Below are 18,991 nucleotides of genomic sequence, written 5' to 3' on the forward strand. Positions count from 1 at the left end.
ACAGAGACAACAGGACACGGTTTATACCCTACGGACGGTTTATTCCCCACGAATAAACGAACTAGACTGTGCGTGTCAGTACGGACCAGCAGGACAGGTCTAACCTATCTCGCTACTGCCTGATACCTAATCGACCTGTCTGCCCTCTATTTTCTCTCCGAATTTCGTCCCTTTGTCTTACCTCTCTCCCTCGTACTTACGGTCCAACCTCGCAGCAATGGAGGTCGCGGATAGATGATGCTGTAAACAGAATCTGGCTGTTCTCTGCCCCATCTCACGGACGTGCGAGTAACAGTCAGGTGACGGCTCCTCGATCCCTCCCTCCTGTTGATCTCCAGTCAAATAAAAAAAATGGCCCCGTGCTTCCCCAAAGCGTCCCTTTTTATGCTCCTTTCAAAGCCCTCGCACCGCCCATCCGCGGTGCATCACGGGTCAGGCCGTTAATCCGCGGTGCATCATGGGTAGAGACGCTAGCCCGCGGTGCACCATGGGTAGAGACGCTTAACCCGCGCTGCCCCGCTCCCCACCTGTCTGCTGGTCCGCGTGTGTCTTGAGCATCTCCTCACTGCGGTTCTCAGTGAGTTCGCCGTGGTCATTTAATTCTAAGTTAAGCCACGGCGCCGCAGTGCCATTTGGCCTGGGGGGGGGTGCCAATTCCCTGACCCTGAGAAACCGTGGAGCATCCCCACGAGGGGGCCTCTCGGGTAACAACTCAGGGCAGGTGCCCCCCCCTCCCCATGAGGCCCTACTTGAGTGTGTGTGTGTTTAGGTGGGGGGGGGGGTGGCGGTTGAAGTGCTGTGATGGGAGCCGGGTGGCTTCTCGGTCGCAGCAGCACAGCGACGGCCCCTATTTCGACGGAGCGGCTTCGCTGTTGTGGCACCACAATTACATCCAGCATCATCGGGCAATTCACCAGAATGGTAAAGCCCTCGCTTGCTCCCAGTCTTAAATAGAGCAGCAGCAGGCTGACGTCATCATTTAACTCATATCAGGTGCAGTGATTAGAGGCGGATGGAGGGTATTGAAATTATATAATCGATTGGTAATCAGTCAATGGTTATGATTAGTAATGAGTTGTAGATTAGTAATTAGTTGTAATGTGTGTTATTGTGATTATATGCTACGTTAGTAGTCCGTTTATTAGTATGTGTTTCCCCTATAAGGAATTGTAATATGTATTATTTAATAATACGCTTCCAAGCCGCACTAAGCCTGTAGCTATCAGAGCGATTAAACTTATTTCTATTCCTCTCAATTTCAATGGATTCTCTAATTAGTCTTTGCCAGTAATAATTCGTTTTACACAACACTTCAACGTTATCAAAATCAATTGAGTGTCCTTGTTGACAAGCATGTTCTGCCACTGCCGACAGTTGTGTTTGAGATAATTTAATATTTCTTTGATGTTCTTTTAGTCTTATGCTGATGTTACACCGGTTGATAATTTTGGTAATGCGTCTTTAGTGCAAGATACTAATTTTTGAATTTTGTGTACTGTACCAAATCTTACTGTAATGTTTTGCTTTTGCAAAACACGGGCTAATTTGTCAGTTACTCCTGAGATATATGGATTTTTTTATTGTTTTAACAATCTGATCGCTTTCAGCAGTATTGCTTTGCGATCGTGATTTGGCATTCAGTGCACTGTTAATTTAAGTATTGTAGCCATTCTGTCGTAGTGCTTCTGTAGAGGTGTTAACTACGCGCTGTTGCGTAACCTGCATTGCCAACAGGGCAGTGCAGCATTACCCCTGGGTACAACGGTTGGGGTCAGTCGAGGTGAAACGGATCGTGGCCAGGGTTTGGTGCGAACCAATCAGACGGTTCCACGTGGGAATGTATGATTGGTTCTACCTGGCCACGAAGGGGTATAAGACGGGTGACCCAACGGACCTCGGGGAGTTCTCTCCCCGCACGAAGATAGAAGACTGGGCTGAAGCCTAGCTAGGACCCTGGACCAGCCCTTCAGCTCGGCATACCCAGTGGTCAGGACCCACCGGGCCAGCGGTGGGTCAGATAGCCTCCCCTAGGTCCTAGCCGGAGGACTAGGATAGCGGTAGACGTGTGAGTCCCGCCAAGTCCGGAGGTTGTACCTCCTTAGGTATCAAGGAGGTTAGCGGTAGACGTGTGAGTCCCGCCAGGTCCGGAGGCTGTACCTCCCTAGGGTATCGGGTGAGGGGACCGAATATCCCTCTGTGTGTGTTAAGCATTGTATAAGGAAATAATACAATAAACAGAGTGTGCCTCCTAAAGAAGTCTGCTCGTCCTTACAACACTACAACTGGAGTCAGAAGTGGTTGGAAATGGAAACCAGAAGTTCAGCCCACGCGCGGAGCCAAAACGAAGATAACGCTGTCTCACCTGCAAGCACCGCCAGCTCCGCTGAAAACGCTGCCGCGTTGACGGCCGCCCAGCCACCGGTTGAGCAGCCGGTTGCTCCCCCTGCCATGGGGGACGGACTCAGGGCAGCACACGGCCGTCTCGCTCAACTCCTACACGCCGCGGCGTCCATTCTCGAAGAGATCAACTTGGAGGTTGCGGGCAGGCCGAGTCAACAGCCGGCAGACGTTCCCGCCATCGGCCAGGGCAGACATTTTGATTTTCCTGCCGGGGAACCACGTGATTCCGCCGGAAGCGGAAGCCAGGGGCATCCTGGGAACGCGGGGGGCCAATCACAACCCGCAACGTCATCAGCACGCGACGCTGCGGATTCAAGTTCCTCAGCGGACGCCGCATCATCACTGTACCGACACGGTACAGTAGACTCTATCGGCCGGGAAATCGCCGATCTCCGGCTCGAGACGGTACAAGCTGAGGGGGAGACGACGTCCGCCCTCCAACAACGCCTGCCCATCTTCCGAGAATTCACATCTGAAGGGGGCGACTGGGCGGCGTTCCAGCGTCGCTTCCTGAGCCACCAAGAGATGGTGGGCTGGTCGGACGCACAGGCGCTCCGAGCACTACCGGCCACTTTGGATGACGACGCTCTCGCCTTGCTCCTCACCATCCCCAGGCAACAAAGGGCGACTCTTCAATCGGCCCTCCGACGGATGTCCGACGTGTACGGGCCTCCATCCGACGTCCGCAGCCGATTTTACGACAGGCGACGCCGCCCTAAAGAGTCTCCGTTGGCATTCCGGACTGCTCTACTGGCGATGGCAAGAGCGGGTTACCCTCGCATGGACGACGAGGCCATCGATGCCATCGTTCTCCAGAAGATGCTGGAGCTGGCGCGCGAGCTGCGCATCGTCATCCAAGCGGTGGACGACGACGGTATGTGCTCGCTACGAGCCGCTCGGTGCATCCACGCACATTTGCTGCTCCACACGGAATCGACCATCGCCGCCTCGGCTTCGACGTCGGAGCCTGCCAGCAGGGACGCCGAGTTCTCCCCCAACCGGGCCTTCATGGCGACCAGGTCAACGGGCCGGCGATCGTCCGACCACGCTGGTCGCCGCAACGACCAGCAGCGGGGACGGCCTGCTCCACGCGGCGACTTGACGTGCTTCAACTGTGGCCGACGAGGCCACATCTCCTCTGACTGCCGTGCGCCTCGACGACGCCCCTCCGCATCCCGGGGCCAGAACTACAGGACGTCCACGGCATCGCGGCAAAACCAGGCAAGTCGCGACGCCTCTCACGCTCGGCCCTCATTCACACCATACACACTGCAACGCACCATAAGAAGGGCTCGCGATTCGGCGTGTGATGGGGGGTATTCTGGCGTTTGTTCGTGGCCACTCAAACCTGGGCAGTGGTCTGAGTTGGCCCATAGGGTAGTCGCGGCGACGGCAGGTTCGTCCGTGGTTGTCGGATCAATCGAGGGTGTGGAATTTCGCGTGTTGGTCGATACTGGTGCGTCGGCTACGATCATTTCAGATCTGATTTACAATATACTGCCCGTACGATGCCGCCCCTTGGAACGGGTTTCTATCCCGTGTTTCGCCGCTAATGGCAGTTCACTTGGCATTATTGGGCAAATTCGGGCGCAAATTTCGATTGGAGACATTAAATTGGCAGGGCCTATTTTGGTCTCTTCTTCCCTCGCCGTGCCGTGTTTGTTAGGCACTGATTTTCTCGCGAAAATGCCTATTAAGATCCTTGTAGATCAAGGCTGCATCGAACTCCCGTCGGGTTGACGGATGGCGTTCTTGCCCACACCCTCACATCCGCGCATGGCTAGTGCCTCGGTGCAGGCGTTTGTTGCGAGCACAGTCCGCATTCCGCCAGGGACACAAATGCTCGTGCCCTTGCAACTTAAAAAACCGCTAGCCCCGGAGGCCTCGGCACATGGCATTTTGCTGGGGCCTTCAAACGCAGCTGCTAAGGGGTTAGATTTGGTGGCTGCACAGACCCTCGTAGCAGCCGACAGGGAGCCGTTCTTGCAGGTTTTGAATGTCGGATTGTCCATAACCATCATTCCGCAAGGAACTGTGCTCGCTCACGCGACCCCGGTGCCGTTGGGGACCGGAGTCGCGGGACACGTGCATGACACGCCGCAGGTCCCACCTCCTTCCGAATCGGATGAGAGATGGTTGGACGCGCTCTGCACAGACACGGGTGATCTGTCTCATTCGCAGCGAATTAAATTGCGCGCTCTTCTGCGAGAATTTTCCGATGTCTTTAGTAAATCTCAATTTGATATTGGCTGCACCAAGCTGCTGCGTCACCACATTGATACTGGTGACGCTGCCCCGATTCGACAAAACCCGTTTCGGCTTAGCCCGGCGGAGAAACAGCATGTTAAATCGGCTGTGGATGACATGCTGAAGGCCGATATAATTTCTCCCTCCACTAGTCCCTGGGGTGCTCCAATAGTGCTGGTCAAAAAGCATGATGGTAGTCTCCGTTTTTGCGTTGATTTTCGGCGCCTAAATAAAATCTCGGTAGCGGACGCCTACCCTCTTCCTCGTATGGACGAGTCATTGGATGCCCTGGCAGGGGCGCACTATTTCTCCACCTTGGACCTTCTGTCGGGGTTTTGGCAACTCCCCCTCGACGAATCGTCAAAACCTAAGACTGCTTTTCGGACACCACAGGGCCTTTTCGAGTTTAATAGATTGCCCATGGGTCTCCACTCGGCCCCAGCGACGTTCCAGAGGCTCATGGAGCTGGTCCTCGCTGGGCTCCAGTGGGACTCATGTCTCATTTATCTTGACGACGTCATCGTCTTTAGCCGCACGTTCGGCGAACACATCGAACGGTTGCGTGCTGTCTTCTTGAAAATGCGGGCCGCTAACTTGAAATTCAAGCCGCAGAAGTGTCACCTTCTGCGTGAGTCTGTGCGCTATCTGGGCCACATAGTTAGCCGCTCGGGCATCTCTACCGACCCTGAAAAAACCAAATGTGTTCAACATTGGCCGACCCCTACATCTGCGGGCGATGTTCGTAGTTTTATTGGTTTTGCGTCGTACTACCGCCGGTTTGTTGCTGGCTTCGCGACGATTGCCAAGCCGCTCCACGCCCTTACGTCAAAAGGGGTGGCGTTTCATTGGGGGGACGCAGAACAGGCTGCGTTCGACTCCTTGCGGAACGCGCTCGTGACGGCACCGTCCCTTGCGTACCCCGATTTTTCCGTGCCATTCGTGTTGGACACCGACGCTAGCAATACGGGGATTGGGGGTGTTCTGTCCCAAAAAGTTGATGGCATTGAAAGGGTTGTTGCCTATGGTAGCAGAGTCTTGTCTCTTGCTGAACAAAGATACTGTGTGACCAGACGTGAGCTGCTGGCCATTGTTTTTTTTATTCAGCAATACAGGCCGTACCTGTATGGTCAGCATTTTACCGTGCGATCTGATCATTCGGCTTTACAGTACGCTCTGCAGGTTGACCAACCATCCGGGCAGCTTTCTCGGTGGCTCGAAGTCCTTCAGGACTACGATTTCAATGTCACTTACCGTAGGGGTGCACAACACACGAATGCCGATGCGTTGTCTCGCCTTCCGCCGGCTCAAAAATGTGCGTGTTTTTTGGGCTCGGGCCATTGTAAGCCGCCACTGCCTGCGCAGGTCGCGCCTCTCACAACGGTGTCAGCCGCACTTCCCGCCGCCTCAGCGCCGATGTTGGATCACGCAGATCCAATGGCCAGTGACGATTTGCTGGGGCTAACTTTGGCCGAATGGGGTCGGCACCAGGGCGAGGACATGTCGTTATTGAGGTTGCGTCGCCACGCGAATAATGCGGTTCCAAGACAGGGCAAATTTAATTCATTTGTCATGAAGCGCGGCTTGTTGATGCATTGGGATGCTGACTCGTGTCAACATAAAATCGTCGTGCCATCCGCCTTGCGATGCAAGGCCGTATGGGCGGCGCATGAGCGTTTATTGCACCTGGGTGTTCATAAGACCATTGGGTTGTTGCGGTTGCAATTTTTCTGGCCGGGCATGCTGCGCGACGTCACTGACATTTTGCTGGGGTGCACCCATTGTGCGCAACGTAAACCGCCGGCTAAACCGGCATGTCCACCCCTGCAACCCATTTCGGTCTCTTGTATAAATGAGTTGGTGGCTCTCGATATTTTGGGCCCTTTTCCTACTACGCCACGGGGTAATAAGTACCTTCTGGTTGGGGTAGAGTATTTTACACGGTGGCCTATGGCCTGGGCCCTCCCCAACCAGTCGGCGGCGGCCGTTGTGGACGCCTTTGTTCAAGGCTACATCCTGGACAAGGGCGCACCAGAACGGTTGCTGACCGATCAGGGAAGAAATTTTTCGGGAGCCTTGCTGACTGATGTGTGCCGCCTGTTGGGCACTAAGAAAGTGCGCACTTCGCCCTACCATCCCCAGACCGACGGCATGGTGGAGCGCCTTCATAGAACTCTCACTGCTATGTTATGCCATCAGGTCGATTAATCCCACCTCGATTGGGACTTGCAGGTTCCGGGGGTCCTCGCCGCATACCGTATGGCACCTCACGCGGCGACGGGATTTTCCCCGTTCTTTCTAATGTACGGCAGGGATGCCTTTCCTCCCGCCGACGTTCGGCTGGAAATCGAACAGCCACCGCAAAAGTCAAAGCTCGTTGACCACTTGCGATTCAACCTCCGTAAGTTGGCCGAGGCACGGGAGGCCGCCATTGAAAATTCGGCTTCCCGCCAACGGGCGAATTTGCGACTGCGGGACCCTCGGTCGTACACGCATCGGTGGGCACCGGGAGACAGGGCATGGCTCCACTGCCCCCAGGTGCCGGTGTCCACGTCGGCCAAACTCCTCAGACCATGGCGAGGCCCGGTTGAGGTAGTGGAAGTCCTGCGTCCCCAATGTGTTAAAATTAGCTGGGGACGGCGTTGCTGGTGCGCTCACCCCTCTCGGTTAAAACCCTTCGTCACGCCACGCGTCCCTCCACAACACACACGACATGGGGGCCGAGTGTGCGACGCGTCCGACGAGCCGGATGTTGCCCCGTTGGTGCCAAACCCACAGCGCAGGCGTGTCATTCCTCCTGCAGATGACGCGGGAGTGACGGCTCCATGCAGGCCACGTTCGGCCTCAATGGACCGTGGAGCAGCAGGTGTCCCCGTGGAGATGCCTAAAGGCCCACCGGATGCTCTGGCTCATCCTCCTCCTTCCCTTGTGCCGCCGACAAAGCCTGCCATCCCCTACGATGGCCCCGCGAAACGCACGCGCGCGAAATCTCGCCGGTTGTTATGTTTTTTTTGGCATGTCTAGTGCCTTGTACATACGTTATGTTAAGGGGGGTATTTATAGTGGTTTAATTGTTCTTGTTGTTCGTGAGGCACACTCACAATTCTTCTACCATTGATAATTTCAGAATTTCCCATTGTTGCAGCCGGGACGGCTGGAGCTTCTGAAGGAGGGGGTGATGTAGAGGTGTTAACTACGCGCTGTTGCGTAACATGCATTGCCACCAGGGCAGTGCAGCATTACCCCTGGGTACAACGGTTGGGGTCAGTCGAGGTGAAACGGATCGTGGCCAGGGTTTGGTGCGAACCAATCAGACGGTTCCACGTGGGAATGTATGATTGGTTCTACCTGGCCACGAAGGGGTATAAGACGGGTGACCCAACGGACCTCGGGGAGTTCTCTCCCCGCACGAAGATAGAAGACTGGGCTGAAGCCTAGCTAGGACCCTGGACCAGCCCTTCAGCCCTTCTAAGGGCTAAGGCTCGGCATACCCAGTGGTCAGGACCCACCGGGCCAGCGGTGGGTCAGATAGCCTCCCCTAGGTCCTAGCCGGAGGACTAGGATAGCGGTAGACGTGTGAGTCCCGCCAGGTTCGGAGGTTGTACCGCCTTAGGTATCAAGGAGGTTAGCGGTAGATGTGTGAGTCCCGCCAGGTCCTGAGGCTGTACCTCCCTAGGGTATCGGGTGAGGGGACCGAATATCCCTCTGTGTGTGTTAAGCATTGTATAAGGAAATAATACAATAAACAGAGTGTGCCTCCTAAAGAAGTCTGCTCGTCCTTACAACACTACAGAACCAAAGAAGATAAATCAAACAGATTATAGCAAGATTTGGAAACCATATAATGCAACACAGACGATCAAAACACAACGCAAGGTCAGGTTGATTACGTTATTATTACTGGTAGGAACGAAGTTGTAAACTGAGTGTACCAGCCTGCAATAGATTAATGTGTCCGTCCGTCCATCCGTCCCCTTTCAATACTTTAGAAGTGAAATCTCGTGCTGTTGGGTGTAAAAAAAATCCAATGTTCCTACCAGCCCACCCTGCAAGGACCTGTTAATTTATCTTCCGTCCTGCTGTCCACGCCCCCACGCTACTCTCCCACTACTTCCTGTCTCCCTTCCCCCCTCTCTCTTCACCCACTTGGGGTAAACTGTCCCTCAAGGATCGTAGATCGAAGCCCCCCACCGCACCTCGCTCTCTCCCTCCCTGGCCCCCCATCTCTCTCCCTCCCTGCCCCCCCGTCTCTCTCCCTCCCTGCCCCCCCGTCTCTCTCCCTCCCTGCCCCCCCGTCTCTCTCCCTCCTTCCCAACTGAACCCCCCTAACCTCTCGCTCACAAGTCGCTGAAGGTGAGGCGCCCTCTGATGTCTCTCTCTCTCTTCCTGCCGTGCCCTCGCCTCCCCGTCTCTTTGCCTCTCTCTCGCCACGTCTTTGCCCCTCGACTCTTCCAGCCCCGTCGTCTCTCTCGCTCCTTCCGAACTGTGCGCCCCTAACCTCTCCCTTAAAAATCGTTGCATGAAATTCCTCTGATGGCGATCTCTCTCTCTCTCTCGCTGCATCCCCCACGCCGTCAGGTCTCGCTGCCTCCCGCTCGCCACGTCTCCGCCCCTCGACTCCTGCCTCCCCATCTCTCTCTCCCCTCTTCCCCTCCCGCTCCCCGGTTCCGCCAAGTTCCTGTGCCCCTCGAAGCGAGCCCCGGTCCCTCGCTGCCGTTCGTCCGCCCCCCTTCGATGCTCTCCCTCAGGCCTCCCTCGCCCCGTTCCTTGGCCCCCTCTCTCCCTCGCCCCGCTCCCGCCTCTCTCCATGGAAGCTCTCCGCGGGTCGCGTCTCCTCGCTCCTCCGGACGCCGTTCGGCCTCCTGCGCACACCTCCTGCACCGCCGCCGCCGCCAAAGATCCCCCGTGCAGCCTCGAACAGGCTGTCGGGGGCAAGCGCTGTTAGTGGCGAGCAGCAGCACCTACGAAGGCTACCGGCACTGTGGCACACGAGGGGGGTGGGTGGCCAGAAACCACGCCCGGCACCCCTTTGTCTCTCCAGCGGTGATGTTTTACACGTCCCACAAGGTACTACTTTTAGGCGGAGTCGATCTCGGGGAGGCCCACGACCGGTTCATATAATTGTCACACTTCTAGATTTTTGTTGTTTTTATTTTTTTACCTACGTGACTTTATCGAATAGAACCAAAGAGTATAATTGTCACACTGTTTTTGGGCCGTGAGCAAGGAAATCCAACTCGGGGTCTCTGCAGAGTTCGCTCGAGTTTGCAAACGAAAAAACTAAAACGTGTAGCGCTAAACGACCAAATCGGTGATGACAATTCCTGCTGAACGCCGCAGAAGACCAGGCCCACAACGTGGATAGCAGAGCCACGCCCCACCGGCATCAAACTCTGCCCACACATTGTAAACAAATGCAACTCGTGTAACGCGTAGGCTTTTCGCAAGCAGCATTATTCGTGAATGTTTTTGGGGGTTAGTTCGCGTTATTGTTAATGTGTCGTAACCCTCCACCACCACCGCCCGACACGGACAATCAGTAAAACAAATGCCATTGCTCCACTGTAGGGGCGGCCACGTGGATTTTCAAGAACGCCAATGTTGGTTTCACTGTTGTTAGATTTACACATTTTGGCCGAGGAGGCGAAAATCCACGAGTTGTTAATTCACGTCAAAATCTGAGAATTCGCGGTGAATCCACAAATTTGGCCGAGTCTGCTGTATCCATCAGTCACTTTCCGCATCAGATATTAACCAACATATCCATGATGCAATGTAACTGCAGTCTAACTGCATTTTAAATGGATTAAATAAGCATGGACTGAATGACCATTCATTATGAATATCCCGAGGTAACATAAAAACACACTTTACGCACATTCAACAATCTAACAACAATTCTACACTATGTGCCTGTGTTCAACCAAGTTAGCGATCTTAAAACCATTCAAACTCACCACCACCACCACCACCACAACCAAACCACCAGAATCGTCAAATCGAAATCCCAACGAAGCGAACGGCGGTCCACAGAAGTACGTCCTGGCACGAGAAAACATTCCCCGCTCAAACACAAAGAACACCACCACCCATACACTCCACACCACCACCACCACCACCACCACACCACCACCACCACACCCCACACCACCACCACCACCACACCACCACCACCACACCCCACACCACCACCACCACCTCCCCTACACCACCACCACCACACCCCACACCACCACACCCCACACCACCACTACCACACCCCACACCACCACCACACCACCACCACCATACCCCACACCACCACCACACCCCACACCACCACCACCACACACCACCACCACACCACCACCACCACTACCACACCCCACACCACCACCACACCCCACACCACCACACCACCACCACTACCACACCCCACCACACCCCACCACACCACCACCACCACACCCCACACCACCACACCCCACACCACCACCACCACACCACCACACCCCACCACACCACCACCACATCCCACACCACCACACCCCACACCACCACCACACCACCACCACCACATCCCACACCCCACACCACCACCACACCACCACTACCACACCACCACACCCCACACCACACCCCCTACACCACACACCACCTCCCCCACCCCACCACACCACACCACCTCCCCTACACCCCACACCACCACACCCCAAACCACCACACCCCACACCACCACTACCACACCCCACACCACCACCACACTCCACACCACCACCACCACCACACCACCACTACCACACCACCACCACACTCACCACACTCACCACACACACGCTCACCACACTCACCACACTCACCACGCTCACCACACACACCACACTCACCACACACACACCACACACACACCACATTCACCACAAACACACACCACACACACCACACTCACTCACCACGCTCACCACAAACGCTCACCACACACTCACCACACACACCACACCACACACACTCACCACACACTCACCACACACTCACCACACACACACCACACACACACCACACACTCACCACAAACACACACCACACACACCACACACTCACCACACACTCACCACAAACGCTCACCACACACTCACCACACACACTCACCACACACACCACACTCACTCACCACACTCACCACACACTCACCACACACACACACCACACTCACCACAAACGCTCACCACACACTCACCACACACACACCACACACACCACACTCACAAACACCACACTACACTCACCACACACTCACCACACCACACTCACCACACTCACCACAAACGCTCACCACTCTGTTCACACACACTGTTCACACACACTGCTCACCACACTGTTCACACACACTGTTCACACACACTGCTCACCACACTGTGCCCCGGAGAGGCCTACCCACCTGCTGGGAGGCCTACCCACCTGCCGCTGGGAGGCCTACCTACCTGCTGGGAGGCCTACCCACCTGCTGGGAGGCCTACCCACCTGCTGCTGGAGAGGCCTACCCACCTGCTGGAGAGGCCTACCCACCTGCCGCTGGGAGGCCTACCCACCTGCCGCTGGAGAGGCCTACCCACCTGCCGCTGGAGAGGCCTACCCACCTGCCGCTGGGAGGCCTACCCACCTGCCGCTGGGAGGCCTACCCACCTACCGGGAGGCCTACCCACCTGCCGCTGGAGAGGCCTACCCACCTGCTGGAGAGGCCTACCCACCTGCCGCTGGGAGGCCTACCCACCTGCTGGAGAGGCCTATCCACCTGCCGCTGGGAGGCCTACCCACCTGCTGGAGAGGCCTACCCACCTGCCGCTGGGAGGCCTACCCACCTGCTGGGAGGCCTACCCACCTGCTGCTGGGAGGCCTACCCACCTGCTGGAGAGGCCTACCCACCTGCTGGGAGGCCTACCCACCTGCCGCTGGGAGACCTACCCACCTGCCGCTGGGAGGCCTACCCACCTGCTGGGAGGCCTACCCACCTGCCGCTGACAGTGGTACCTGGAGCGTGCTGACGCTCAGCTGATGTGTCACACCGTGGCGAACCCAACAGCTAACTCATTCACGTGGAGCAGGCCAAGAAACGACATTCCAGTCGTGGGCTGAGCTCAAAAGGGCTAACTCGAGCACCATCCTGCGGCGGGGAAAGGAGGCGGTGCAAGAGGTTCAGCCGAGCCCACAACAGCCAAGAATCTGCTGTCTGGGAGAGGGGGGTGGGCGCTGTTAAACCCTAGCACATGGGCGAGAAGCCGTGCATGTGTGACGAGTGCGGCAAGACGTTTTTCTCACGCTCGGCCTACAAGTATATATATTTTTCTATTCCACTTGTGTGTAAATCTGTGTATACCCCGGATATTTTAGAGATGGCAATTCTCCTGCTGTGTGTCCTACTGCTGTCCCTCCCGGCCATATCTAGTGTCACACTCAACTCTACAAACGGCTACCCTCATTATTTTGCGTCAATACTTGTTGCTCGATTTGCCACTACACCTGCAAATGAAACAGCTCATAGACACTTCTACACTCCATCATTGTATCCTTTTAAACCCTATCTTTGTCCCATTACTTCACCAGCACTCCTTCCAAACTTCATTCTGCTCTTAAAAATAACACCATCTGCGAGCTGCTGCTATTCGTCCAAGGTTCGCCGCTCTTCATCCTTTCACAGAAAATACTTATGCAAACTGTTAATTCTACATTTCTTATTCCTGGGTGGTATTGAGCTTCATCCAGGCCCAAATGAAAAGAGCTCGTATAATTCTGTAGATTTTTCTGGCAGGAAAGGTGTTGGTGTTCTACATATCAACATCAGAGGGCTTGTGATTAAATTAAGTCAACTAAAACTAGAAGTGGCAAATCTTGATCCGGACATTTTTTGCCTAACAGAAACATTTCTCACTCCTGCCGTCAATAACTTGCAGATTACGATTGAAAACTACAACCTTTTTCGGCTTGACTGAGGATCTAAAGGAGGTGGAATTGCCATCTATGTTCGTAACACTATTGCATGTTCACCAGCTCACTCTTTGTTTAAAAAATGTTGCTTTGAAGGTCTGGCTCTCAGAATAACTCTCCCAAATAATCAACAGATATTGGTAGTGTGCTGCTATAGACCGCCTTGTGGGAAGGATGTTGAAGCTGCATCGGCACTGAGAGAGCTTTTTGGGGGCCTCCCTAAAGGTGAAATAATTTTAGTGGGTGATCTAAATTGGAATTGGCTAAACCCGCCGGCCGTGGCCACGAATTTTACAGATGAATTTAACTTGTTTCAATTAATAAATGTCCCCACAAGACCCAACCTAAAAAATCCGGGACAGTCAACTCTGCTTGACGTCCTATTGACAAATGCCCCTCACAATTTCGCACTGACTGGTGTTCTGGGTAATAACCTTAGTGATCACTCCTTCATTTTTGGTGTGAGATCATCAGCCAGACCCAAAGCCCCCCTAAAATTGTTGAGAAGCACTCTTTGAGGCACTTCAGCACTCAGGCATTTACAAATGATGTGCTTCACTCGGATATTGATAAGGTCTGTGATATACCCAACCTGACTACGGCTTGGGAGACTTTCAGGTACACATTTCTCCAAATTCTTAACAAACATGCTCCGTTGGTTAGATTTAAAACTAAAGGCAACCGCCCACCATGGTATGATCCTTTGATTACAAAGCTCATGAAAACTAGGGACAAGGCTTGGGCATGTGCTCAGAAAAGTAATTTGGTAAATGACTGGCTAGAAAACAGGATTTTAAGGAATAGATTCGTAAAAAATACGGCATGCAAAAAATGCCTATTTTTCCTCCACTCTCCTGGAATCACATGGAAATGCCAGGATTTTTTGGAAAACAATCAAATCTAAAAACAGAAAATCTGCCCGTTGAGCTTCACCGAAATGGGGAATATTTTTCAGATCCCAAAAAAATAGTTGACAATTTTAACCTTCATTTTTCTGAAGCTGGTAATCTTTTTGATAATGTATTGGGAGTCACCCCTGCTCCTGCAAATTCCTACACCCCTGTCCAAACATTAAACGAATTTAGTTTCCAACCAATCCACGAAAGTAATGTTCTGAAACAACTGTCCTACCTCAAAGGGTCCTCCTCTACCGGAGCAGATAGTTTTCCCGTCTTTGCTCTACTGTTGGTCACCTAATATACAAACCTATAGCCCATATTTTCAACCTGTCCATCAAAGAAGCATCAGTTCCTCTAGAATGGAAACATTCCTATGTCCGCCCACTTCACAAAGGGGGCCCTAAAGATGATCCCAATAACTACCGACCTATCTCAATTTTGTCCCCATTGATGAAATTTTTTGAAAAATTATTGAACTACCAAATTAGCAGTTTCCTGTCCACCAACAATCTACTACATCTAAAACAATCTGGGTTCCGGAAAAAATACAGCACCACATCTGCTGCATTAGACTCTTTGAATCAAATTTACAATAGCCTTGATAATAAGCAGTACTGTGTCTGTCTTTTTCTTGACCTGTCCAAAGCTTTTGATACAGTTGACCACAACACCCTGCTTAGTAAACTAAGTTGCCTCGGTTTTTCCGAGAACACAGTACAATGGTTAAAAAAATTACCTCTTTTCTCACACCCAAACTGTATTCACAGATGGTTGGAGGTCAAACAGTGTTAAGATAACAAAAGGGGTTCCACAGGGTTCCATCCTCGGCCCCCTCTTGTTCTCTCTTTATGTCAATGACTTGGGCACTGAACTGGATCATTCCAGGGTAAATCTTTTTGCAGATGACACGATACTGATTACTGCTGGCCGCTCTCTGGATGACGTCATTGCTAAGCTCCAGGGTGATTTCAACAAACTACAACATCAGCTAGTTTCTCTTAAACTAGTCCTGAATACCTCCAAAACCAAGGTGCTATGCTTCTCTCCGGGACTAAAGCAGGAAGTTATTTTTCCCCAATTACATTCCTTGAATAATTATCAAATAGAGCAAGTCAAGATCTATAAGTATCTTGGGGTCATCCTGGATTCAAAACTTAGTTTTGAAGATCACATTCATTATATTGGTAAAAAGACAAAAATAAAAATTGGTTTTCTGTATCGACACAAGCACTGCTTCCCCCCAATGTTCCGTTTGGAATTGATAAAAGCTACCATACTGCCTCTACTTGACTACTGTGACATCGTGTATAAATCAGCCCCAAGTACTGTACTGAAGAAGCTTAATTCCATCTATCACTCGGCCTTAAGATTTGCATTGAACTGCCCATATAGGACTCACCACTGTGATCTCTACATTGAGTCAAACTTAACATCTCTTAATGTTCGACGGCTTGTGCACCAGATCTTATTTATTCACGATGTCCTTACAAAAAATTCCGCAGACTACCTACTGGATCTCCTCTCTGTTTCAAAGAACAAATATGACCTCAGGTCTTCGCTCATTTACCAGCTTCACATTCCCTATTGCCGTACAAAAACTGGAGGAAGGGCCTTTGCTATTGATGCCCCCAGGGTCTGGAATGCTATTGCCAATAAACTGCAACTTGAATCACTACCTATGAGATCTTCACTCAAAACTGCTCTAGAGGAGTTGTACAACCCTAGCTGCCACTGCTATTCAGTGGCCTAAAATATGGGTCTAGATTTTGGTGTTAATTTATTTATGTAGTTTATTGTAAAAAATTCGGTCACAGTCCCTATGATCACTGTTACATTGGATTTATGGCTTTTATTTTGGTGATTTTCGAAAAGTTTTTTTTTTGTTTTGGCCATGTTTTTGTTTTCATAATAACGGTTTTTGGGTTAGATCGCGTTTATTTATAAATGTGTCGTAACCCTCCACCACCCGACACGGCCAATCAGCAAAAAAGTGTCACGTTGACAAAAGACAAATAATTCACTACTTTAGCCCACCGGTGTGTTGAAGAGTGAATCCACATTTACAGTTTGAGTACGACGTTTCGCTGGTAAGTACTTCCAGCATCATCGGGCAATTCGCCAGAATGGTGAAGCCCTCGCTTGCTCCCGGTTTTATATAGAGCAGCAGGGTGACGTCATCACTTAACTCATATCAGGTGCAGAGATTAGAGGCGGAGGGGGGGGGTAATGTAATTATATAATCGTTTATAGTAGTACGGAGTTAGACTGATGGCCTTAATCTTAGTTGTCTTGTGGTTGTTGCTGTTATTTGACTTGCATCCCACTGGGATTTTTGCACACAGCGTTGGTGTACGGTGCTATTTTAGGAATATTTTGATATTTTTTTCCTGTATTTTCTGTTTGCACAGTCACATAACCACTGTAAGATATTTTCTTGTTCATGTTTTTGTTTGTTGCGGTTGCACCCGATTCAAGAGCCGAATGGCTCACAGGGCTATACCAAATAAATGAACTATGAACTATGTCCTAGTTCGACAAAATCTACGTCAACACGTAATACAAAACTACAATTCGTGTTGCAGAGAATGAACCTCCTCTACGTGTAACCTTTGAGTGGTATGCCACGTAACTGATTAATGATCCAAGTGTTCTCCCTATTTCAAAGACAATGAGTTGCTCCAGAGGGAGATGCTTCCTGAAAACACAAAAATACCCTTGTTTGGTTCTTTCCTCCAGACAGTCTCATCCCTTCACCTGATGAAGGCCACTTGTGTTGTGGCCGAAACGTCGTGAGAATTTTATTGCGTGATTTTATTTTATCAATTTATTATTTTATTCTCATTCTACGTGGTGACTTTACCTAAAGAACCAAAGAAGATGAATCCTTGCAGTCACGAAAGCTTTAAATCGAAAAACAAAAATACCCTTTGACCTGTATCACAATAACAATGAGTCTCACCTGAGTAAGCTGTACAGGTTACTTCCATAACACACACTTTGTCCTAACATCACTTATTCAATGTTTGACCCTTACAGACAAAATGTTACATGTACGCACACAATCAGACAAGTATTAATTCTAAATTATTGACAGGCATATTAACAAAATTGAATTACTGCACTGAAATATACTGCATCAGGTTACATCGCATTAACATGAAGCTATTTTTAAAAATACGCACCGTCTGCTTAACAGTGTATGTACAACGTGCTATTGTATTGTCATTCAAAACGAGTAGGCCATTGCATGCTGGCGTCTGGGTCAAAATTGATCAAATTCTAAACATTACCTACAAACTCCACAACTAAGATGCCACATCAATCATCGCCCCCTACTGACAGGCTCTTGTCCACATGCAGGCCGGTGTAGGGCCACCACCTTGTGCCACACAGGGGCAGCTGCTACTTGGGGATGCTCTTCAAGTGTTTGAGACGAGATACAAAACTCCGAATTGCCAGAGGCGATTAAGCAAGCACCATATAAATGGATTTTAAAACCGAGTGAATGCTTGGGAGCTTATTGGCTCTCGCTCCTGGTTCGAGATCTACCCAACCCACAGGTCCACAAAAACTGGCCGCTCTAACCATGCAGGTTTAACCTAGGAACTGAGTGTCCAACTTCACATTCTTGTCATTAAAGGCCTGTGACAAAGGTGCATCCATTGGAGCGACCAGAGTGGAGTCGGCTCCGGGAGAGGCAACCACCTTGCCCCACGGCGCTCCTCCACTTCGAGGTCTGCGGAGTACTTCGCCACCACCACCACCACCACCAGCGTGGCGATCTTCACGGCTGTGCTCACTTTGGTTCTGCTGCTATCGCAGCCAGTGGTGGAACTCCTCGGAGGATCTCGGCGTGGGGGTTCGAACATCAACGGCTCCAACGCCACCACCACCACCACGATCAACAACTACTCGGGACTCGTGAAGGACGTCTCTCCACCGGCAGCGGTCGCCACCTGGGGACCGATGTTCACCAGCGGCCACGCAGACGGACAGGAGAGGGACGGCCCAGCCTGGCCCCCCGGGATGTCCTGGCTCATGGACAGCGCGCCGACTCCTCTCCTGCACGCTGCGGGTCAGCTGTGCAGTAGCTACAGTGAGGACATTGTGGACACCGTGCCCCCTGCCCTACTGCAGGCTATGGGTCGGCTGTGCAGTAGCCACAGTGAGGACATAGTGGACAGCGTGCTCCCTGCCCTGCCGCAGGCTATGGGTCAGCTGTACAGTGGCTGCCAGGACATAGTGGACAGCGTGCTCCCTGCCCTACTGCAGGCTATGGGTGAGCTGAGCGGCAGCTGCCAGGACATAGTGGACAGCGTGCTCCCTGCTCTACTGCAGGCTATGGGTCAGCTGAGCGGCAGCTGCCAGGACATAGTGGACAGCGTGCTCCCTGCCCTGCTCCACGTCGTGCGTCAGCTGTACAGCGGCTGCAAGGAGGCCATCGGCTCCACCGTGCCGCTGAACACCCCGCACATCGCCGTGCGTCT

Source organism: Petromyzon marinus, unplaced genomic scaffold (assembly GCF_048934315.1).
Source record: "Petromyzon marinus isolate PM22_M1 ecotype Great Lakes invasive population unplaced genomic scaffold, UKy_Petmar_22M1.pri1.0 PM_G_Scaffold_7, whole genome shotgun sequence".
Classification (NCBI taxonomy): domain Eukaryota; kingdom Metazoa; phylum Chordata; class Hyperoartia; order Petromyzontiformes; family Petromyzontidae; genus Petromyzon; species Petromyzon marinus.